The sequence below is a fragment of the Amborella trichopoda genome, chromosome 1, assembly GCF_054954075.1.
Source record: "Amborella trichopoda isolate Santa Cruz 75 chromosome 1, AtrichopodaSantaCruz75HAP2 v2.0, whole genome shotgun sequence".
In the NCBI taxonomy this organism is placed as follows: Eukaryota; Viridiplantae; Streptophyta; class Magnoliopsida; order Amborellales; family Amborellaceae; genus Amborella; species Amborella trichopoda.
In genome coordinates this window covers 42,342,845-42,368,131 of record NC_142336.1, presented here as the reverse complement: position 1 = coordinate 42,368,131, position 25,287 = coordinate 42,342,845, and positions in this window count along the sequence as shown.

The window sequence follows — 25,287 nt, the reverse complement described above, 5'->3', positions numbered from 1 at the left end:
CCATATAACCTGACTTTATAGTTTGCTATTGTGTGCGGAGGAATAAGGTTTCATCACCATACTTAATAAGGTTTCATCACCATACTTCATATTCTGGATTGCTTCTATCTTTATTTATACGCTCTTTACTATTTTAGTCATTTTAGGGTAACATAGGATAATGTTTATTATTTTTGTAATGCTCCTTTTTTATGCTTCCGATTTTGACATGCTTCTCTATGTGTGTATCTATGCGCTCTTTACTATTTTAGTCATTTTTAGGGTATCATAGGATGATAATTATTATTTTATTTCAGTATAATTGAGTCACGACTTCAAAGGTCTAAGCTAATGTAATCTCTGTAAGATCATCTCTCTGTAAGATAGTCCTTGCTACCTTTTGTTAGGGTCTTCTTATGATTTAATTGAGTCTATCTTTTAATTGAGATCAACTCTTTGTAAGATAGGCCTTGTTGCCTTCTGTTAGGGCCTTCCTTTAATTTACCAATTTTCCAGTTTTCTCCCTCCAATTATTCTCTGGTATGATGATTGCTTGCTGTTTAACTAGTTTTGATGGATTTCGTTGACTTCTAATGCAATTGCACTTGGGCTACCCTCTGACTCTTCTCTAGATGATGTTCTTTTGTGAAGTTGGTAAAGAGGTGTTTTTTTTGTTAAAGCATAAAAAATTGCTCTCTGATTCTTCTTTTTGTTCAAGCATTAAAAATTAGAGAGCTATCATTATAACCATTGTGACTTTATGACTTTCTTGGTTTCATCACCATTCTTAATTTAGCCTATGCAGTTCTGATTCCTAAGCTATTGTGGATTACTTCTGTTCAGATTGTTGTATCATGTTGGTGTTCTTTTCTTCAAGCAATGAAAATTGCTCTCTGTTTCTTCTTAGTTATCGATTAGAGAGCTCTCATTATAACTATTATAACCTGACTTTTTATAGTTTGCTATTTTGTGTAGATGAATAAGGTTTCATCACGTACTTCGATTTCTGACATCCTTCTATGTCTATTTATGCGCTCTTTACTATTTTAGTCATTTTAGGGTATAATAAAATGATGGTTACTATTTTATTTCAGTATACTTGGGTCACAGCTTCAAAGGTCTAATGTAATCTCTTTTAGATGATCGACTCGCTGTAAGATAGGCCTTGTTGCCTTATGTTAGGGTCTTCTTTTTGTCTATCAAGTCTCCATTTTCATCCTCAAATTATTCATTGGTATGGTTCTTGATGATTGCTTGCAGTTTAATTAGTTTTGATGGATTTCATTGACTCCTAAAGCTATTGCACTCGAGCTGCTTTATGACTCTCCTCTAGGTGATGTTGTTTTGGGAAGTTGGTAAAGAGGTGTTCTTTTTGTTGAAGCATCGAAAACTGCTCTTTGTTTCTTTTTGGTTATCGATTAGAGAGCTATCATTATAACCATTGTAACCTGACCTTATAGTTTGCCATTGTGTGCGGAGGTGGTTTCGTCAGTGTACTTAATAAAGTTTCTTCTCCAGTCTTTAGTTTCTGGCATGCTTCTATGTGTTTATACGCAATATGGTGATGAAACCTCTTTCCTCTGCTCATAATAGCAAATTATAAAGTCAAGTTACAATTGTTACAATGATATCTCTTTAATAGATATAACCAAGGAGAAACAGAGAGAAATTTTCAATGCTTTAACAAAGAACACCAACATGATACAACAATCTGTGTTGAAGAAGTTATCCACAATAGCTTAGGCATCAGAACTGCATAGGCTAAACAAAAACATTGCATTCCATCAACATGCTTCCAATAGGGCAGGCTATAGAAGCATTGGGAGATGAAACCAACTATTCTACTCCGGCTAGCGAAGGGACTAGTCATGGTTTACTTGTCCCCGAATCTGCCAGAGAAGCGGGGAGCATATCACTTGATATCATTTCATCCCCTCATACACGCATAGGATCGGTTGCCTACCCCTCCTTACCCATTGCATTCAGGGAGGATGAATGAGACGGCTAGTCCACCTTTTCTACATGTTCATAGTCGTCAACTACATTGGAATGGGGAGGGGAGAATGGAATGGCAAATCATTGATGTTAGGGCTTTCTTTTATGATTTAATTGAGTTTATCAATTCTCCAGTTTTCTTCCAATTATTCTCTGGTATATTTCTTGATGATTGCTTGCAGTTTAACTAGTTTTGATTGGTTTTACTCAGTTTTGTAATGCTCATTTTTTATGCTTCAGCTTCTAGCATGCTTCTATGTATATGTATGTGCTCTTTATTATTTTAGTTATTTTAAGGTATCAATAGATGGTTATTAGTTTATTTCAGTATACTTGAGTCACGGCTTCAAATGTCTAAGCTAATCTAATCTCTATAAGATGATCAACTCTCTGTAAGATAGGCCTTGTTCTTTTAAGAGTTAAGTGAGTCTATCAATTCTCTAGTTTTTTCCCTCTTCTCTAGTATGTTTCTTGATGATTGCTTACAGTTTAAACTAGTTTTGATTGGTCTTGCTCAGATTTGTAATGCTCCTTTTTTACGCTTTAGTTTTTGGAATTCTTCTATTTGTATTAATGCGCTCTTTACTATTTTTGTCATTTTAGGGTATCATAAGATGATGGTTATTTTTTTGTTCAGTATACTTGAGTCACGACTTCAAAAGTCTAAGCTAATGTAATCTCTGTAAGATGATGAAATTCCCTGTAATATAGGCCTTATTGCCTTCTGTTAAGGCCTTCTTTTAATCTATTTATTCTCCAGTTTTCTCCCTCCAATTATTCTTTGGTATGTTTCTTGATGATTGATTGCAGTTTAACTAGTTTTGATGGATTTCGTTGACTCCTAATGTTATTGCACTCATGCTGCCCTCTGACTCTCCTCTTGGTGATGTGGTTTTGTGATGTTCTTTTTGTTCAAGCATCAAAAATTGATCTTTGATTCTTCTTGGTATCGATTCGAGAGGTGTTCTTTTTGTTCAAGCATACCTAATAAGGTTTTATCACCATACTTCCGTTTCTGGCATCCTTATATGTATTTATGCGCAGTATGGTGATGAAACCTTATTCCTCCACACACAATAGCAAACTATAAGTTCAAGTTACAATAATCGAGAAGAAATAGAGCAATTTTAGATACTTGAACAAAAGAACGTCAACATGATACAACAATCTGAATAGAAGTAATCCACAGTAGCTTAGGGATCAGAATGGCATAGGCAATAAATAAGCAACAATGCTATTTTTGTCATTTTAGGGTATCATAGGATGATGGTCATTATTTTTGTATTGCTCTTTTTTTATACTTCAGTTTTTGGCATATGCTTCTATGTGTATTTCTGCTCTCTTTACTATTTTAGTCCTTTTAGGGTATCATAAGATGATAGTTATTATTTTATTTCAGTATACTTGAATCACAGCTTCAAAGGTTTATTTAATTGAGTCTATCAACTCTCCTGCTTTCTCCTGCCAATTATTCTTTGGTATGTTTAACGATTGCTAGCAATTTTATTTTATTCCTTTTTTATGCTTTAGTTTCTGGCTTGCTTTTCTATATGTATTTATGGACACTTTACAATTTTAGCTATTTTAAGGTATCATAAGATGATGGTTATTATTTTAATTCGGTATACTTGAGTCGCAGCTTCAAAGGTCTAAGCTATTGTAATATCTGTTAGATGATGAACTCTTTGCAAGATAGGCCTTGTTGCCTTCTTTTAGGGCATTCTTTTAGTCTATCAATTCTCTAGTTGTCTCCCACCAATTATTCTCTATTATGTTTCCTGATGATTACTTGCAGTTTTATTAGTTTTAATGAGTTTCGTTGACTCCTAATGCTATTGCACTCGGGCTGCCCTCAGACTCTCTTCTTGGTGATGGTTTGTGAAGTTGGTAAGGAGCTGTTCTTTTTTTTCAAATATCAAAAATTGCATTCTAATTCTTCTTGGTTATCGATTGGAGAGTTATCATTGTAACCATTGTAACCTGACTTGCTTATGGAATCCTTCTATGTCTATTTATGCGCAGTATGCTGATGAAACCTTATTAAGTATGGTGATGAAACATTATTCCTCCGCACATAAATAGCATACTATAAAGTCAGGTTACAATGATTGCTCTCTAATCGATAGCGTAGAAGAAACATAGAGAAATTTTTATGCTTGAGTAAAAGAACACCAGCATGATACAACAATCTGAATAGAAGTAATCTACAACAGCTTAGGCATCAGTACTGCATAGAAGTAATCCACAGTAAACAACAACAATGCTCTATGTTTGTCATTTTAGAGAGTCATAGAATGATGGTTATTATTTTTGTAATGCTCCATTATTATGCTTCCATTTTTGGCATGCTTCTATTTGTATTTATACGATTTGTACTATTTTAGTCAATTTAGGTTAACATAAGATGATGGTTATTATTTTTGTAATGTTCCTTTTTTAGGCTTCAGATTTTGGCATGCTTCTATGTGGATTAATGCGCTCTGTAAGATGATCAACTTCTCTAGTGTCTTTCGTGATGATTGCTTGCATTTTAAGTAGTTTTGATTGGTCTTACTCAAATTTGTAATGCCCCTTTTTTATGCTTCAGTTTCTGGCATGCGTCGGTGTGTTTATGTGCTCTTTACTATTTTAATCAATTTAGGGGATAATAAGATGATGGTTTTATTTTATTTTGTGTATACTTGAGTCACGGCTTCAAAGATAGGCCTTGTAAGATAATCAACTCTCTGTAAGATAGGCCTTGTTGCCTTCTTTTAGTCTATCAATTCTTCTTTTACTCCATCAACTCTTTGATATGTTTCTCGATGATTGCTTGCAGCTTGACTAGTGTCTCCTAATGCGCACACGGGCTGCCCTCTGACTCTCCTCTAGGTGATGTTGTTTTGTGAAGTTGGTAAAGAGGTATTTTTCTGTTCAAGCATCGAAAATTGCCCTCTGATTCTTCTTGATTATCAATTAGAGAGCTATCATCATTGTAACCATTGTAACCTGAGTTTGTAGTTTGTTGTGTGCGGAGGAATAAGGTTTCATCACCATACTTAATAAGGTTTCATCACCTTCCTTCAGTTTCTGACACTCTTCTATGTTTATTTATGCGTTGTATGGTGATGAAACCTTATTCCTCCACACACAATAGAAAACTATAAAGTTAGGTTACAATGGTTACAATGATAGCTCTCAAATCTATAACTAAGAAGAAATAGAGAGCAATTTTTTATGCTTGAACAAAAGAACACCAACATAATACAACAATCTAAATAGAAGTAATCCACAATAGCTAAAGCATCAGAACTGTATTGGCTGAATAACAATAATGCTCCTTTTAGGGTATCATAGGATGATGGTTATTATTTTTGTAATGCTCCTTTTAGGGTATCATAGGATGATGGTTATTATTTTTGCAATGCTCCTTTTAGGGTATCATAGGATGATAGTTATTATTTTTGTAGTGCTCTTTTTTATGCTTCAGTTTTTGGCTTGCTTCTATGTGTTTTTAGGCGCTCTTTACTATTTTAGTCATTTTAGGATATCAATAGGATGATGGTTATTATTTTATTTTCTTATACTTGAGTTATGACTTTAAAGGTCTAAGCTAATATTTTCTCTGTAAGATGATCAACTCTCTGTAAGATAAGACTTGTTGCATTATGTTAGGGCCTTCTTTTATGATTTAATTGAGTCTATCAATTCTCCAATTATCTTTCCCCAATTATTCTCTGGTATGTTTCTTTATGACTTCTTGCAGTTTGACTAGTTTTGATTGATCTTACTCAAGTTCGTAATGCTCCTTTTTTATGCTTAAGTTTCTGGCCGACTTCTATGTGTATTTACGCGCTCTTTACTATTTTATTTATTTTAGGATATCGATGATGATTGTTATTATATACCTTAAAAGACTAAAATAGAATTGCATTGTTGTTGTTTAGCCTATGCAGTTCTGATGCCTAAGCTATTGTGGATTACTTCTATTCAGATTGTTGTATTAGTGTTCTTTTTGTTCAAGCAACGAAAATTGCTCTCTATTTCTTCTTGGTTATCGATTAGAGAGAGAGCTATCATTGTCACCATTGTGACTTGACTTTATAATAGGATGATGGTTATTATTTTTGTAATGCTCCTTTTTTATGTTTCAGTTTCTGGCATGCTTTTTTTTTGTATTTATGCGCTCTTTACTATTTTAGTCATTTTAGGGTATCAATAGGATGATGGTTATTAATTTATTTCAGTATACTTGAGTGGCCTTAAAAGTCTTAGCTAATGTCTTCTCTGTAAGATGATGAACTCTCTGTAAGGCCTTGTTGCCTTCTGTTTGGGACCTTCTTTTATTATTTAATTGACTCTATCAATTCTTATGTTTTCTCCCTCCAATTATTCTTTGGTTTCTTGATGATTGCTTGCAGTTTAATTAGTTTTGATGGGTCTTTCTCAGATTTGTAATGCTCCTTTTTTATGCTTCAGTTTTTGGCATGTTTTTAGGTGCTCTTTACTAGTTTTTGGTATCCTAAGATGATGGTTATTATTGTATTTCAGTGATCTTTGTACGATGAACGCTTTTTAAGATAGGGCCCTCTTTTTGTCTATCAATTCTCCAGTTTTCTTGCTCCAATTAGTCTTTGGTATGTTTCTTGATGATTGCTTCTTGCAGCTTAACTAGTTTTGATGGATTACGTTGACTTCTAATCCTATGGCACTCGGGCTGCCCTCTGACTCTCCTCTCAGTGATGTTGTTTTTTAAGTTGGTAAAGAGGTGTTCTTTTTTATTCGAGCTTTGAAAATTGATCTCTGATTTTTCTTAGTTATCAATTAGAGAGCTATCATTGTGACCATTGTAACCTGACTTTATAGGTTGCTATTGTGTGAGGAGGAATAAGGTTTCATCACTATATTGCGCATAAATGCACATGGAAGCATGCTTGAAACTGAAGTATGGTGAGGAAACCTTATTAAGTATGGCGATGAAACCTTATTCCTCTGCGCACAATAGCATACTTTAATAATGTTAGGTTACAATGGTTAAAATTATAGCCCTCTAATCGATAACTAAAACAGAGAGTAATTTTCGATGCTTGAACAAAAGAACACCAACATGATACAACATTTTGAATAGAAGTAATCAAGAATAGCTTAGTTTTCTTTCGTTTTCTCCCTCCAATTGTTCTCTGGTATGTTTCTTGATGATTGCTTGTAGTTTAACTAGTTTTGATGGATTTCGTTGAATCCTAATGCTATTGCACTCAAGCTGCCCTCTAACTTTCCTCTCTCTGTGATGTTGTTTTGTGAAGTTGGTAGAGAGGTGTTCTTTTTGTTCAAGCATCGAGAATTTATTTCTGATTATTCTTAATTATCGATTATAGAGATATTATTGTAACCATTGTAATCTGACTCTATAGTTTGCTATGTAAGGAGGAATAATGTTTCATCACCATACTGCGCTTAAATAGAAGCATAACAGAAACTGAAGTATGGTGATGAAACCTTATTAAGTATGGTGACGAAACCTTATTCATCCGCACCAGTAAACTATAAAGTCAAGTTATAATGGTTACATTGATAGCTCTTTAATCGATAACCAAGAAGAAACATAGAACAATTTTTTATGCTTGAACAAAAGAACACCAACATAATACATAAGTAATCCACAATAGCTTAGGGATCAGAATGGCATAGGCTAAATAAACAGCAACAATGCAATTCTATTTTAGTCATTTTAGGGTATCATAGGATGATGGTTATTATTTTTTAAATGCACATTTTTTATGCTTCAATTTTTGACATGCTTCTATGTGTATTTATGCACCCTTTACTATTTTAGTCATTTTAGGGTATCATCATAGGATGATGGTTTTTATTTTATTTCAGTATACTTGAGCCACGGTTTCAAAGGTGTAAGCTAATGTAATCTCTGTATGATAGGCCTTGTTGCCTTCTGTTAGGACCTCCTTCTTTTATGATTTAATTGAGTCTATCAATTCTCCAGTTTTCTCTCCCCAATTATTCTCTGGTATGTTTGTTGATGATTGCTTGCAGTTTAAGTCGTTTTCATTGGTCTTTCTTAGATTTGTAATGCTCCTTTTTTATGCTTCAGTTTCTGGCTTGCTTTTACTATTTTAGTCATTTTAGTGTGTCATAAGATGATGGTTATTATTTTATTTTGAATATACTTGAGTCGTGGCTTCAAGGGCCTTGTTGCCTTCTGTTGGGGCCTTCTTTTAGTCTATCAATTCTTCAGTTTTCGCTGACCAAATATTTTCTGGTATGTTTCTTGATGATTGCTTGCAGTTTTACTACTTTTGATGGATTTTGTTGACTCCTAATCCTTCTGACTCTCCTCTAGGTGATGTTGTTTTGTGAAGCCAATAAAGCGGCGTTCTTTTTGTTCAAGCATCGAAAATTTCACTCTGATTCTTCTTGATTACAAGCTTTTGGCATGCTTCGATGTGTATTTATGCACAATACGGTACTGAAACCTTATTCCTCCGCACACAATAGCAAATTATAAAGTCAGGCTACAATGGTTACAATGATAGCTCTCTAATCAGTAACCAAGAAGAAACTGAGAGCAATTTTCAATGTTTGAACAAGAGTAATACACAATAGCTTAGGCATCAGAACTACTGCATAGGCTAAATAAACAACAACAATGTAAATTCTATTTTTGTCATTTTTGGGTATCATAGGCTGAGGGTTTTGTTATTTTACAATGCTTCTTTTTATGCTTCCATTTTTGGCATGCTTCTATTCTTATTTATGCGCTCCTTACTATTTTAGTCATTTTTCTGTCATTTTAGGGTATCTACGGTTATTATTTTATTTTTGTATACATTAGTATCTATGGTTATTATTATATATTTTAGGGTAGCTAGTGTAATCTCTGTAAGACGATCAACTCTCTATAAGATAGACCATGTTGCCTTCTTTTACGGTCTTCTTTTATGACTTAATTCTATCATATTATATCAATTCTCCAGTTTTCTCCCTCAAATTATTCTCTGAAATGTTTCTTGGTGATTGCTTGCAGTTTAACTAGTTTTGATTGGTCTTACTCTGATTTGTAATGCTTCTTTTTTATTCCTCAGTTTATGGCATGCATCTATATGTATTTATGCGCTCTTTATTATTTTAGTCATTTTAGGGCATCATATGGTTATTATTCTATTTTGAGTATACTTGAGTCACGGCTTCAATGGTCTAAGCTAATGTATTTTCTGTAAGATGATCAACGTTTTGTAAAATGGGCCTTGTTGCCTTGTTAGGGCCTTCTTTTTAGTCTTTCAATTCTCCAGTTTTCGCCTTCCAATTATTTTCTGACATGTTTCGTGATGATTGCTTGCAGTTTCACTATTGCACTCGGGCTGCCTTCTGACTCTCCTTTAGGTGATGTTGTTTTGTGAAGTTGGTATAAAGGTGTTCTTTTTGTTCACGCATAGAAAATTGCTCTTTGATTATTCTTGGTTATCGATTAGAGTGCTATCGTTGTAACCATTGTAAAATGACTTTATTGCTTAGTGTACGGAGGAATAAGGTTTCATCACCATACTTCGCATTCAGGCATGCGCTCTTTACTATTTTCATCACCATACTATGTGTATTTATGCGCTCTATTGTTTAGTCATTTTAGGGTATCATAGGATGATGATGGTTATTTTTTTTGTAATGCTTCTTTTTTATTTTTCAGTTTTTCGCTTGCTTCTATGTGTATTTATGCGCTCTTTACTATTTTATTCATTTTAAGGTATCATAGGATGCTGGTTATTATTTTATTTCAGTATACTTGAGTCACAGCTTCTAAGTTCTAAGCTAATGTAATATAAGATGATCAACTCTCTGTAAGATAGGCCTTGTTGCCTTTTGTTTTAGGGCCTTCTTTTATGATTTAATTGAATCTATCAATTCTCTAGTATGTTTCTTGATGATTGCTTGTAGTTTAACAAGTTTTGATTGGGTTACTCATATTTATAATGCTCTTTTTTTATGCTTCAATTTCTGGCATGCTTTCTACATGTATTTTTGCTCTCTTAAATATTTTAGTCATTTTAGGGTATCATAAGATGATGGTTATTATTTTATTTCAGTATACTTGAGTCACGGCTTCAAAGGTCTAAGCTAATGTAATCTCTGTAAGATGATCATCTCTTTGTAAGATAGGCCTTGTTGCCTTCTGTTCGGGCCTTATTTTAGTCTATCAATTCTTCAGTTTTCTCCCTCCAATGATTCTCTGGTATATTTGGGGTTATTATTTTATTTCAGTATACTTGGGTCACGGCTTGCAGTTTAACTAGTTTTGATGCATTTCATTGACTCATGTTATGGCACTCGTGCTGCCCTCCAACTCTCCTCTAGGTGATGTTGTTTTGTTCAAGCACCATACTGCTCATAAATACACTTAGAAGCATGCTAGAAACTGAAGTGATGAAACCTTACTCCTCCGCACACAATAATAAACTATTAAGTTTGTTACAATGTTTACAATGATAGCTCTCTAATTGATAACCAAGAAGAATCGAAGATCAATTTTCAAAGCTTGAACAAAAAGAACACCTCCTTACCAACTTCACAAAACATCACCTAGAGGAGAGTCAACGGGTATCCAGAGTGCAATAGCATTAGGAGTCAACGAAATCCATCAAAACTTGTTAAACTGCAAGAAGTCATCAAGAAACATACCAGAAAATAATTGGAGGGAAAAAACAAGAAAATTGATAGACTAAAAGAAGGCCCTAACAGAAAGGCAACAAGGCCTATCTTACTGAGATTCTTAGAAATTTGAAGCCGTGACTCAAGCCGTGACTCAAGTATACATAGTATAAGAATAAACATAGAGCAATTTTTTATGCTTGAACAAAAAGCACAGCAACATGATACAACAATTTGACTAGAAGTAATCGACAATAGCTTAGGCATCAGAACTGCATAGGCTAATGATGCAGGGATAGAATAAAATCAGAAAATTGACAATAAAAAGAAGGAAGGTTAAAAGAAAAATACCCTCTCTCAAAGGTTTGCAAAGGAATCCACCCCCAAAACAATCTCTTTCAAGAGACCAACTTTTATTCAATTCATAGACTGATTTACAATGAAAGGAGATGTCCCTTTAAATAGACTAAAATAAGATAACTAATAAAATGCTTCTCTCTACACGTATCCCTATTTTCTCTCTCATGTCGACGGGCTTCTAGATAGCCACGTTTTCCCTCTCATTATTGTTGATAAAGATAAACTCTCTTCTAAATTTACCCTTATCCTAATTATATCCCTCAAACTAACCCAATCGATACAAGATAAATACAATATAAACTCTAAATCGCCCTGCTAATTATCCCTGTACACTCCCTAAACAAAAGAATAATTAAAATAATCCTAATAATTTCTCCTTATTACAATTGCCCTTTCTTTCCCTCTTGGGCTCTGCGCCCACCCTTCTTTGGCCAAGGGGCATGGCTGCATCAGCTAAACAACAACATTGCAATTATATTTTAGTCATTTTAGGGTTATCATAAGATGACGGTTTTTTTTTTTGGTATGCTTCCATGTATGTGCTCTTTACTATTTTAGTCATTTTAGGGTATCGTAGGATGATGGTTCATGTTTTATTTTAGTATACTTGAGTCACATGGCTTCAAATGTCTAAGCTAATATATTCTTATAAGATGATCAACACTCTGTAAAATACGTGTTGCCTTCTGTTAGGGTCTTCTTTTTTTATTTAATTGAGTCTATCAATTCTCCAATTTTCTCCCCCCTATTGTTCTCTAGTATGTTTCTTGTTGATTGCTTACAGTCTAGCTAGTTTTGATTGGTCTTACTCATATTTGTAATGCTCTTTCTTTATGCTTCAGCTTCTGACATGCTTCTTCTATGTGTATTTAGTCATTTTAGGGTATCATAAGATGATGGTTATTATTTTATGTCAGTATACTTGAGTCACGACTTCAAAGGTAGCTAATGTATAATCTTTGTAAGATGATCAAAGATAGCCCTTGTTGCTTGTTAGGGCCTTCTTTTTGTCTATCAATTAACCAGTTTACTCCCTCCAATTATTCTCTGGTATGTTTCTTGATGATTGCTTCTTGCAGTTTAAATAGTTGTGATGGATTTCACTGACTCTCCTCTCAGTGATGTTGTTTTGTGAAGTTGGAAAAGAGGCATTCTTTTTGTTCAAGCTTCGAAAATTGATCTCTGATTCTTCTTGGTTATATCAATTAGAGAGCTATGATTGTAACCATACTTCATATTCTGACAAGCTTCTATGTGTATTTATGCGCTCTTTACCATTTTAGTCATTTTAGGGTATCATATGATGATGGTTATTATTTATGAGCTCTTTACTATATTAGTTATTTTTAGGGTATCATAGGATGATGGTTATTATTTTATTTTAGTATACATGAGTCACGGCTTCAAAGGTCTAAGCTAAGTAATCTATGTAAGACCAACTCTCTATAAGTTAGTCCTTGTTGCCTTTTGTTAAGGCCTTCTTTTTTTTTTAATTGAGTCTATCATTTTTCTAGTATGTTTCTTGATGATTGTAGTTTAACAAGTTTTGATTGGTCTTACTCATTTTTTTAATGCTCCTTTTTTATGCTTCAGCTTCTGACATGCTTCTATGTGTATTGATGCGCTCTTTTACTATTTTAGTCTTTTTAGGGTATCATTTGATGATGGTTATTATTCTCTGTAAGATGATCAACTCTTTGTAAGATAGGCCTTGTTGCCTTCTGTTAACGCCTTCTTTTTATTCTTTCAATTCTCTAGTTTTCTCCCTCCAATTATTCTCTGGTATGTGTCTTGATGATTGCTTGCAATTTTACTAATTTTGATGGATTTCGTTGACTCTTAATCCCTCTGACTAGGTGATGTTGTTTGGTGAAGTTGGTAAAGAGGTGTTCTTTTTGTTCAAGCATCAAAAATTGCATTCTGATTCTTCTTGGTTACAAGCTTTTGGCATGCTCCTATGTGTATTAATGTGAAGTATGGTACTGTAACCTTATTCTTCCGCACACAATAAATAGCAAACTATGAAGTCAGGTTACAATGATAGCTATGTAATCGATAACCAAGAAAAAACTTAGAGCAATTTTTGATGCTCAAACAAAAGAACACCATCATGATGCAGCAATCTAAATAGATGTAATCCACAATAGCTTAAGTATCAGAACTGCATAGGCTAAATAAACAGCAACAATTCTATTTTAGTCATTGTTATGTATCATAGGATGATGGTTATTATTTTTGTTATTCTCCTTTCTTATGCTTCCGTTTTTGGCATGCTTCTATTTTAGTCTATCAATTCTTCAGTTTTCTCCCGCCAATTTGGTTATTATTTTATTTCAATATACTTGAGTCACGGCTTGCAGTTTAACTAGATTTGATGCATTTCGTTGACTCCTAATACTATTGCACTCGGGCTGCCCTCTGATTGATCCCTGATTCTTGTTAGTTATCGATTAGAGAGCTATCATTGTTACCATTGTAACCTGACTTTACAGTTTGCTATTGTGTACGGAGGAATAAGATTTCATCCCCATACTTCAGTTTTTAGCATTCTTCTACATGTATTTATGCGCAGTATGGTGCTTGAACAAAAAGAACACCTCTTTACCGACTTCACAAAACAACATCACCTAGAGGAGAGTCAGAGGGCAGCCCCAGTGCAATAGCATTAAGAGTCAACGAAATCCATCAAAATTAGTTAAACTGCAAACAATCATCAAGAAACATACTAGAGATGAATTGGAGGGAAAAAATAGGAGAATTGATAGACTATAAGAAGACCCTAATAGAAGACAACAAGGCTTATCTTATTGAGATTATATTAGTTAGCTTAGACCTTTGAAGCCCTGACTCAAGTATACATAAAGGTATAACCATCATCTTTTGATACCCTATAATGACTAAAATAGTAAAGAGCGCCTAAATACACATAAAAGCATGTCAAAAACAAACCTTATTAAGTATAGTGATGAAACTTTATTCCTCCCCACATAATAGCAAACTATAAAGTCACGTTACAATGGTTACAATGATAGCTCTCTAATCGATAACCAAAAATAAACATAGTGAAATTTTCGATGCATGAACAAAAAGCACACCAACATGATACAACAATCTAAGTAGAAGTAATCCACGATAGCTTAGGAATCAGAACAACATACACTAAACAACAACATTTCAAGTTTATTTTAGTCATTTTAGGGTATCATAGGATGACGGTTGTTATTTTCGTAATGCTACTTTTTTATGCTTCAGTTTCTGGCATGCTTCTATGTGTATTTATGCGCTCTTTATTATTTTAGTCATTTTAGGATATCATAGAGTGAGGTTAATATTTTATTTTAGTATACTTGAGTCACGACTTCAAAGGTCTAAGCTTAATGTATCCTCTATAAGATGATCAACTCTCTGTAAGATAGGTGTAGCCTTTTGTTAGGGCCTTCTTTTATTATTTAATTGAGCCTATCAACTCTCTAGTTTTCTCCCTCCAATTATTCTCTGGTATGTTTCTTGATGATTGCTTGCAGTTTAACTAGTTTTGATTGGTCTTACTCATATTTGTATTGCTCCTTTTTTGTGCTTCAGTTTCTGACATGCTTCTTCGTCATTTTAGGGTATCATAAGATAATGGTTATTATTTTATTTCAGTATACTTGAGTAACAGCTTCAAAGCACTAAGCTAATGTAAACTCTATACGATTGGCCTTGTTGCCTTCTGTTAAGGCCGCCTTCTTTTATGATTTAATTGAGTCTATCAATTCTCCAGTTTTCTCCCGCCAATTATTCTATGGTATGTTTCTTAATGCTTGCAGTTTAATTAGTTTTGATTGGTGTTACTGATTTGTAATGCTCCTTTTTTATGTTTTAGTTTCTGGCTTGCTTCTATGTGTATTTATGTGCTCTTTACTATTTTAGTCCTTTTAGGGTGTCATAAGATGATGGTTATTATTTTATTTTGAGTATACTTGAGTCGTGGGGCTTCAAAGGCCTTATTGCGTTCTGTTAGAGCCTTCTTTTAGTCAATCAATTCTTCAGTTTCTCCCTCCAAATATTCTCTGGTATGTTTCTTGATGATGGCTTGCAGTTTTACTAGTTTTGATGGATTTTGTTGACTCCTTACCCTCTTACTCTCCTCTCGGTGATGTTGTTTTGTGAAGTTGTTAAAGAGGTATTCTTTTTGTTCAAGCCTCGAAAGTTACACTCTGACTCTTCTTGGTTACAAGCTTCTGGCATGCTTCTATGTGTATTTATGCACAGTATGGTACTGAAACCTTATTCCTCCGCACACAATAATAAACTATAAAGTCAGGTTACAATGGTTACAATGATTGCTCTCTAATCGACAAACAAGAAGAAACTGAGAGAAATTTTTGATGCTAGAATAAAAGAACACCAACATGATACAACAATCTGAATAACAGTATTCCACAATAGCTTAGGCATCAGAACTGCATAGGCTAAATATACAGCAACAATGCAATTCTATTTTAGTCATTTTTGGGTATCATAGGCTGATGGTTATTATTTTTCTGATGCTCCTTTTTATGCTTCCATTTTGTGCATGCCTGTATGCTTATTTATACGCCCTTTTACTATTTTAGTCATTTTAGGGTATCATAGGATGATGGTTATTATTTTATTTCTGTATACATGAGGCACGGCTTCAAAAGTCTAAGCTAATGTAATCTCTGTAAGATAGGCCTTGTTGCCTTCTTTTAGGGCCTTCTTTTATGATTTAATTGAGTCTATCAATTCTCTAGTTTTCTCCCTCTAATTATTCTCTGGTATGTTTCTTGGTGATTGCTTGCAGTTTAACAAGTTTCGATTGGTCTTACTCTGATTTTTAATGTTCCTCTTTTATCATTCAATTTCTGGCATGCGTCTATATGTATTCAACTAGGTATAAGGTAGGCCTAGTTGCCTTCTAATAGGGCCATCTTTTTAGTCTTTCAATTCTCTATGTTTCTCCCTCACATTATTTATTCTCTGGTATGTTTCTTGATAATTTCTTGCATCACTAGTTTTGATAGATTTCATTGACTCCTAATGCTATTGCACTCGGGCTGCCCTCCAACTCTCCTCTAGGTGAAGTTGGTAAAGAGTAAAGAGGTGTTCTTTTTGTTCAAGCATAAAAAATTGCTCTCTGATTCTTCTTGGTTATCGATTAGAGTGTTATCATTGTAACATTGTAACCTGACTTTATTGTTTGGTATTTGTGTGCGGAGGAATAAGGTTTCATCACCATACTTAATTTCATCACCATACTTCATATTTTGGCAAGCTTCTCTGTGTATTTACGTGCACTTTACTATTTTAGTCATTTTAGGGTATCATAGAATGATGGTTATTATTTTAATAATGCTCATTTTTTGTGCATCAATTTTTGGCTTGCTTCTATGTGTATTTGTGTGTTCTTTTCTATTTTAGTCATTTTAGAGTATCATAGGATGATGATTATTATTTTATTTCAGTATACTTGGGTCACGGCTTCTAAGGTCTAAGCTAATGTAATCTCTGTAAGATGATCAACTCCCTATAAGATAGGCCTTGTTGCCTTTTGTTAGGGCCTTCTTTTATGATTTAATTGAGTCTATCAATTCTCTGGTATGTTTCTTGATGATTGCTTGCAGTTTAACAACTTTTGATTGGTCTTTCTCAGATTTGTCATGCTATTTTTTTATGTTTCAGTTTTTGGCATACTTTCTATGTGTATTTATGCGCTCTTTAATATTTTAGTCATTTTAGGGTATCGTAAGATGATGGTTATTATTTTATTTCAGTATACGTGAATCACAACTTCAAAGGTCTAAGCTCATGTAGTATCTCTGTAAGATAAGCCTTGTTGCCTTCTGTTCGGGCCTTATTTTAGTCTATCAATTCTCCAGTTTTCTCCCTCCAATTATTTTCTGGTATATTTGTGGTTATTATTTTATTTCAGTAAACTTGAGTCATGGCTTGCAGTTTAACTAGTTTTGATGCATTTCATTGTTTTGTGAAGTTGGTAAAGAAGTGTTCTTTTTGTTCAAGCACCAACTGCACATAAATACACGTAGAAGAATGCCAAAAACTAAAGTATTGTGATGAAACCTTATTAATTGTGGTGATGAAACATTATTCCTACCCACACAATAGCGAACTATAAAGTCATATTACATTGGTTACAATGATATAGCTCTCTAATCGATAACCAGCAATAGTCAGAGATCAATTTTCAAAGCTTGAATAAAAAAAACACCTCTTTACTAACTTCACAAAACAACATCACCTAGAGGAGAGTTAGAGGGCAACCCGAGTGATAGCATTAGCACTCAATGAAATCCATCAAAACTAGTTAAACGTCAAACAATCATCAAGAAACATACCGTAGAATAATTGGAGGGAGAAAACCGAAGAATTGATAGACTAATAGAAGTTCCTAACAGAAGGCAACAAGGCCTATCTTATTGAGATTGCATTAGCTAGACCTTTGAAGTCGTGACTCAAGTATACATAAATAGTATAACCATCATCTTTTGACACCCTAAAATGACTAAATTAGTAAAGAGCGCCTAAATATGCATGCCAAAAATTGAAGTATGGTGATGAAACCTTATTCCTCCGCTGCACGCAATAGCAAACTATAAAGTCAGGTTACAATAGCAAACACAATACCAAGAATAAACATAGTGCAATTTTCGATGCTTGAACAAAAAGCACACCAACATGATACAACAATCTGAGTAGAAGTAATCCACAATAGCTTAGGCCAGAACTGTATAGGCTAAACAATGCAAGTCTATTTTAGTCATTTTAGGGTATCTATCATAGGATGACCGGTGGTTATTTTTTTATTGCTTCTTTTTTATGCTTCAGTTTTTGGCATGCTTCTATGTCATTTATGTGCTATTTACTATTTTAGTCATTTTAGGGTATCATATGATGATGGTTAATATTTTATTTTACTATACTTGAGTCACGACTTCAAAGGTCTAAGCTAATGATACTCTGTAAGATGATCAACTCTCTGTAAGATAGGTGTTGCCTTCTGTTAGTCTATCAATTCACCAGTTTTCTCCCACCAATTAATTCTCTGGTTTGTTTCTTGATGATTGCTTGCAGCTTAACTAGTTTTGATTGGTCTTACCTCGTTTTTCATACTTCAGTTTCTGACATGCTTCTTAATCATTTTAGGGTATCATAAGTTGATGGTTATTATTTTATTTCAGTATACTTGTGTCACAGCTTCACGGTAATCTAATCTCTGTAAGATTTCAACTCTTTGTAAGATAGGCCTTGTTGCCTTATGTTAGGACCTTATTTTTGTCTATCAATTCTCTAGTTTTCTCCCTCCAATTATTCTCTCGTAGGTTACTTGATTGCATCTTGCAGTTTAACTAGTTTTGATGAATTACGTTGACTCCTAAATCGCACTCAGGCTGCCCTATGACTCTCCTCTCAGTGATGTTGTTTATGAAGTTGGCAAAGAGGTGTTTTTTTTGTTCAAGCTTCAAAAATTGATCTCTGATTTTTGTTGGTTATCAATTAGAGAGATATCATTGTAATTTTATAGGTTGCGATTGTGTGCGAAGGAATAAGGTTTCATCACTATACTGTGCATAAATACACATAGAAGCATGCTTGAAACTGAAGTATGGTGAGGAAATATTGTTAACTATGGTGATGAAACCTTATTCATCTGCACACAATAGCATACTTTAATAATGTCAGGTTACAATGATAGCCCTTTAATCGATAACTAAAAGAGAGAGTAATTTTCGATGCTTGAACAAAAAGAACACTAACATGATACAACATTCTAAATAGAAGTAATCAACAATAGCTTAGTTTTCTTCAGTTTTCTCCCTGCATTTATTCTCTGGTATGTTTCGGGCTGCTCTCTGACTTTCCTTTCTCGGTGATGTTGTTTTGTCAAGTTGGTAAAGAGGTGTTCTTTTTGTTCAAGTATCGAGAATTTATTTATGATTCTTCTTGGTTATTGATTAGAGAGTTGTTATCGTAACCATTGTAACCTAACTCTATAGTTTGATCACCATATTGCGCTTAAATAGAAGCATGCCAGAAACTGAAGTATGGTGATGAAACCTTATTCATTCGCACCAGTAAACTATATAGACATTTTAGAATGGTTACTATGATAGCTCTCTAATCGCTAACAAAGAAGAAACAGAGAGCAATTTTTGATGCTTGAACAAAAGAACATCAACATAATACAGCAATATGAATAGAAGTAATCCACAATAGCTTAGGAATTAGAACGACATAGCCTAAATTCACAACAACAATGCGATTCTATTTTAGTCATTTTAGGATATCATAGGCTGATGGTTATTATTTTTTAAATGCTCTTTTTTATGCTGCAATTTTTGGCATGCTTCTATGTGTATTTATGCGCTCTTTACTATTTTCGTCATTTTAGGGTATCATCATAGGATGATGGTTATTATTTTATTTCAGTATACTTGAGTCACGGTTTCAAAGGTCTAAGCTAATGTAATATCTGTACGATCGGCCATGTTGCCTTTTGTTAGGGCCTCCTTCTTTTATGATTTAATTGAGGCTATCAATTCTTTAGTTTTCTCCTGCCAATTATTCTTTGGTATGTTTGTTGATGATTGCTTGCAGTTTAACTAGTTTTGATTGGTCTTACTTAGATTTGTAATGCTCCTTTTTTATGCTTCAGTTTCTGGCTTGCTCTTTACTATTTTTGTCATTTTAGTGTGTCATAAGATGATAGTTATTATTTTATTTTGATTATACTTGAGTCGTGGCTTCAAAGGCCTTGTTGCCTTCTGTTAGGGCCTTTTTTTAGTTTATCAACTCTTCAGTTTTCTTCCACCAAATATTTTCTGGTATGTTTCTTGATGATTGCTTGCAGTTTTACTAGTTTTGATGGATTTCATTGACTCCTAATCCCACTGACTATCCTCTAGGTGATGCTGTTTTGTGAAGCCAACAAAGTGGCGCTCGTTTTGTTCAAGCATCAAAAATTGCACTTTGATTCTTCTTGATTACAAGCTTTTAGCATGCTTCTCTGTGTATTTATATGCAATATGGTGCTGAAACTTTATTCCTCCGCACACAATAGCAAACTATAATGTTATGTTACAATGGTTACAATGATAGCTCTCTAATCAGTAACCAAGAAGAAACTGAGAGCAACTTTCGATGCTTGAATAAAAGTAATCTACAATAGCTTAAGCATCAAAACTACATAGGCCAAATAAACAGCAATAACGCAAATCTATTTTTTTCATTTTTGGGTATCATAGGCTGAGGGTTATTATTTTTGCAATGCTTCTTTTTTATGCTTCCATTTTTGGCATGTTTCCATTCTTATTTATGCACTCCTTACTATTTCAGTCATTTTTCTCTCATTTTAGGGCATCTACCGTTATTATTTTATTTTTGTATACCTGAGTATCTAATGTAATCTCTGTAAGACAATCAGCTCTCTGTAAGGTAGACCTTATTGCCTTCTTTTACGGCCTTCTTTTATGATTTAATTCTATCATATTCTATTAATTCTCCAGTTTTCTCCCTCAAATTATTCTCTGGAATGTTTCTTGGTGATTGCTTATAGTTTAACTAGTTTTGATTGGTCTTACTCTGATTTGTAATGCTCTTTTTTTATGCTTCAGTTTCTGGCATACATCTATATGTATTTATGCGCTCTTTACTATTTTAGTCAGTTTAGGGTATCATAAGCTTATTATTATTTTGAGTATGCGTTCTTTACTATTTTATTTATGCACTTCTTACTATTTCAGTCATTTTTTTGTCATTTTAGGGTATCTATGGTAAGTATTTTATGAAGTATACTTGAGTATCTATGATTATTATTATATATTTTAAGGTAGCTAATGTATTCTCTGAAAGATGATCAACTCTTTGTAAGATAAGCCTTGTTGCCTTGTTAGAGCCTTCTTTTAGTTTTTCAATTCTCCACTTTTTGCCCCCCAATTATTTTCTGGTATGTTTCGTGATGATTGCTTGTAGTTTCACTATTACACTCGGGTTGCCAGCAGACTCTCCTTTAGGTGATGTTGTTTTTTGAAGTTGGTAAAGAGGTGTTCTTTTTGTTCAAGTATCGAAAATTGCTCTCTGATTATTCTTGGTTATCGTTTATAGTGCTATCATTGTAACCATTATAACCTGGCTTTATTGTTTAGTGTGCAAAGGAATAAAGTGTAATCACCATACTTCATATTCAAGGATGCTTCTATGTGTATTTATGCGCTCTTTACTATTTTAGTCATTTTAGAGTATCATAGGATGATGGTTATTATTTTTGGAATGCTCCTTTTTTATGCTTCAATTTTTCACTTGCTTCTAGGTGTATTTGCGCGCTCTTTACTATTTTAGTCATTTTAGTGTATCATAGAATGATGGTTATTATTTTATTTTAGTATACATGAGTCACAACTTCTAAGTTCTAAGCTAATATAATCTCTTTAAGATAATCAACTCTCTGTATGATAGGCCTTGTTGCCTTCTGTTAGGGCCTTCTTTTATGATTTAATTGAGTCTATCAATTCTCTAGTATGTTTCTTGATGATGCTTGCAGTTTAACAAGTTTTGATTGGTCTTATTCAGGTTTGTAATGCTCTTTTTTTATGTGTATTTATGCGCTCCTTTTTATGCTTCAGTTTTTCGCTTGCTTCTATGTGTATTTGGGCACTCTTTACTATTTTAGTCATTTTAGGGTATCATAGGATGGGTTATTATTTTATTTCGGTATACATGAGTCATAGCTTTTAAGTTCTAAGCTAATGTAATCTCTGTAAGATGATCAACTCTTTGTAAGATAAGCCTTGTTGCCTTCTGTTCGGGCCTTATTTTAGTCTATCAATTCTTCAGTTTTCTCCCTCTAATTATTCTCTGGTATGTTTGTGGTTATTATTTTATTTCAGTATACTTGGGGCACGACTTGCAGTTTAACTAGTTTTAATGCATTTCATTGACTTGTGTTATTGCACTCGAGCTGCCCTCCGACTCTCCTCTAGGTGATGTTGTTTTGTGAAGCTGGTAAAAAGCAGGTGTTCTTTTGTTCAAGCACCATGCTGCGCATGTAATCTTGAGCCACGGCTTCTAATGTCTAAGCTAATGTAATCTCTGTATGATGATAAACTCTCTGTAAGATAGGCCTTATAGCCTTTTGTTAGGGCCTTCTTTTATGATTTAATTGAGTCTATCATTTCTTTGATGTGTTTCTTGATGATCGCTTGCAGTTTAACAAGTTTTGATTGGTCTTACTCAAATTTGTAATGCTCATTTTTTAAGCTTCAATTTCTGGCACACTTTCTATGTGTATTTATGCGCTCTTTAATATTTTAGTCATTTTAAAGTATCATAAGATGATGGTTATTATTTTAATTCATTATACTTGAGTCACGGATTCAAAGGTCTAAGCTAATATAATCTCTGTAAGACGATCAACTCTTTGTAAGATAGGCCTTGTTGCCTTATGTTCAGCCCTTATTTTAGTCTATTAATTCTCTAGTTTTTTCTCTCCAATTATTCTCTGATATGTTTGTGGTTATTATTTTATTTCAGTATACTTGAGTCACGTCTTGCAATTTAACTAGTTTTGATGCATTTGGTTGACTCTTAATGCTATTGCACTCAGGCTGCCCTCGGACTCTCGTCTAGGTGATGTTGTTTTTGAAGTTGGTGTAGAGGTATTATTTCTATTCAAGCACCATACTGCGCATAAATACACATAGAAGCATGCTAAAAACTAAAGTATGTTGATGATAGCTTATTAATTATGGTGATGAAAACTTATTCCTCTGCACACAATTGCAAACTATAAAGTCAAGTTACAATGGTTACATCGATAGCTCTCTAATCGATAACTACGAAGAATGAGAGATCAATTTTCGAAACTTAAAAAAAAAAACACCTCTTTACTAACTTCATAAAGCAACATCTCCAAGAGCTTCACAAGGCAGCCCGACAACATTTGTTAAACTGTAAGCAATCATTAAGAAACATAACTGAGAATAATTGGAGGGAGAAAACTGGAGAATTGATAGACTAAATGAAGGCCCTAACAGAAGGCAACAAGACTTATCTTGCCATGTTAAGGTATCATAGGATCATGATAATTATTTTATTTCAGTATACTTGATTCACTACTTCAAAGGTCTAAGTTAATGTAATCTCTATAAGATGATCAACTCTCTATAATTGCCTTCTTGCTTTACGCTTCAGTTTAACTAGTTTTGAAAGATGTTGTTGACTCCTAATGCTATTGCACTCGGGCTACCTTCTGAATCTCCCCTAGGTTATGTTGTTTTGTGAAGTTGGTAAAGAGGTGTTCTTTTTGTTCAAGCATCGAAAATTGCTCTCAGATGTTGTTTTGTGAAGTTGCTATTGTGTGTGGAGGAATAAGGTTTTATCAGCATATTAATTGCATTGCTGTAGTTTAGCCTCTACAGTTTTGATGCCTAAACTATTGTGGATTATTTCTATTCAAAATTTTGTATCATGTTGGTTTTCTTATTGTTCAAGCGTCAAAAATTTCTCTCTGTTTCTTCTTAGTTATAGATTACAGAGCTATCATTGCAACCATTGTAACCTGACTTTATAGTTAGCTATTGTGTGCGGATAAATAAGGTTTCATCACCATAATAAGGTTTCATCACCATACTTCTATTTCTGGCATGCTTCAATGTGTATTTATGTACTCTTTACTATTTTAGAAATTTTTATAATGCTCAGTTATTTTGCTTTAGTTTTTGGCATGCTTCTTTTATGTGTATTTATGCGCTCTTAACTATTTTAGTCATTTTAGGGTATCAAAGGATGATGGTTATTATTTTATTTCAGTATACTTGAGTCACGGCTTCAAAGGTCTAAGCTAATGTAATCTCTGTAAGATGATCAACTCTCTGTAAGATAGGCCTTGTTGACTTTTGTTAGGGTCTTCTTTTAGTTTATCAATTCTCCAGTTTTCTCACTCTAATTATTATCCTCTTGTATGTTTCTTGATGATTGCTTGCAGTTCGACTAGTTTGGATGGATTTTGTTGACTCCTAATGTAATTGCACTGGCTGTCCTCTAGGTGATGTTATTTTGTGAAGTTGGCAAAGAGGTGTTCTTTTTGTTCAAGCACCGAAAATCGTTGTTTGATTCTTCTTGATATTAGATAGCTATCATCGTAACCATTGTAACCTGACCTTATAATTTGCTATTGTCAGCGGAGGAATAAGGTTTCTTCACCATAGCATTGTTGCTGATGCCTAAGCTGCTGTGGATTACTTCTATTCTTATTCTTGTGTCATGTTGATGTTCTTTGTTTAGGCATCAAAAATTACTCTCTGTATCTTCTTGGTTATTGATTAGAAAGCTATCATTATATAAACGTTTTATAACCATTGTAACCTGACTTTATTCTTTGCTATTTTGTGTGCAGAGGAATAAGGTTTTATCACTATACTTTAGTTTCTGACATGCTTCTATGTGTATATATGCACTCTTTACTATTTTAATCCTTTTAAGGTATCATATGATGATGGTTATTGTTATTTTAATGCTCCTTTTTTGGGTTTTAGTTTCTGGCATGTTTCTATGTGTATTTATGAGCTCTTTTCTATTTTAGTCATTTTCGGGTATCATAAATGTTCATTATTTTATTTCAGTATACTTGAGTGACGTTTCAAAGGTTTAGGCTAATGTAATCTCTGTAAGATGATCAACTCTTTGTAAGATAGTCCTTGTGGCCTTCTGCTAGGGCCTTCTTTTATGATTTAATTGATTCTATCAAATTCTGCAGTTTTCTCCCTCCAATTATTCTCTAGTTTTCTTTATGATAGTCGCTTGCAATTTAACTAGTTTTGATTGGTCTTACTCGAATTTGTAATGCTCCTTTTTTATGCTTCAATTTCTGGATTGTGTCAATGTGTGTGCTCTTTACAATTTTAGTCATTTTAGGGTATCATAAGATGGATGGTTATTTTTTTATTTCAGTATACTTGAGTCACGGCTTCATTGATCTAAGCTAATGTAATCTCTGTACGATGATTGTTTTCTGTAAGATATGCCTTGTTGCCTTTTGTTACAGCCCTCTTTTAGGCTATCAATTCTCTGGTATGTTTCTTGATGAATTCTTGCTAATGCTATTACACTCGAGCTGCCTTTTGACTCTCCCCTAGGTGATGTTGTTTTGCGAAGTTGATAAAGTGGTGTTCTTTCTGTTCAAGCACCATACTACACATAAATACATATAAAAGCATGTCAGCAAATGAAGTATGCTGATGATAGCTTATTAATTATGGTGATGGAACCTTATTCCTCTGCACACAATTGCAAACTATATAA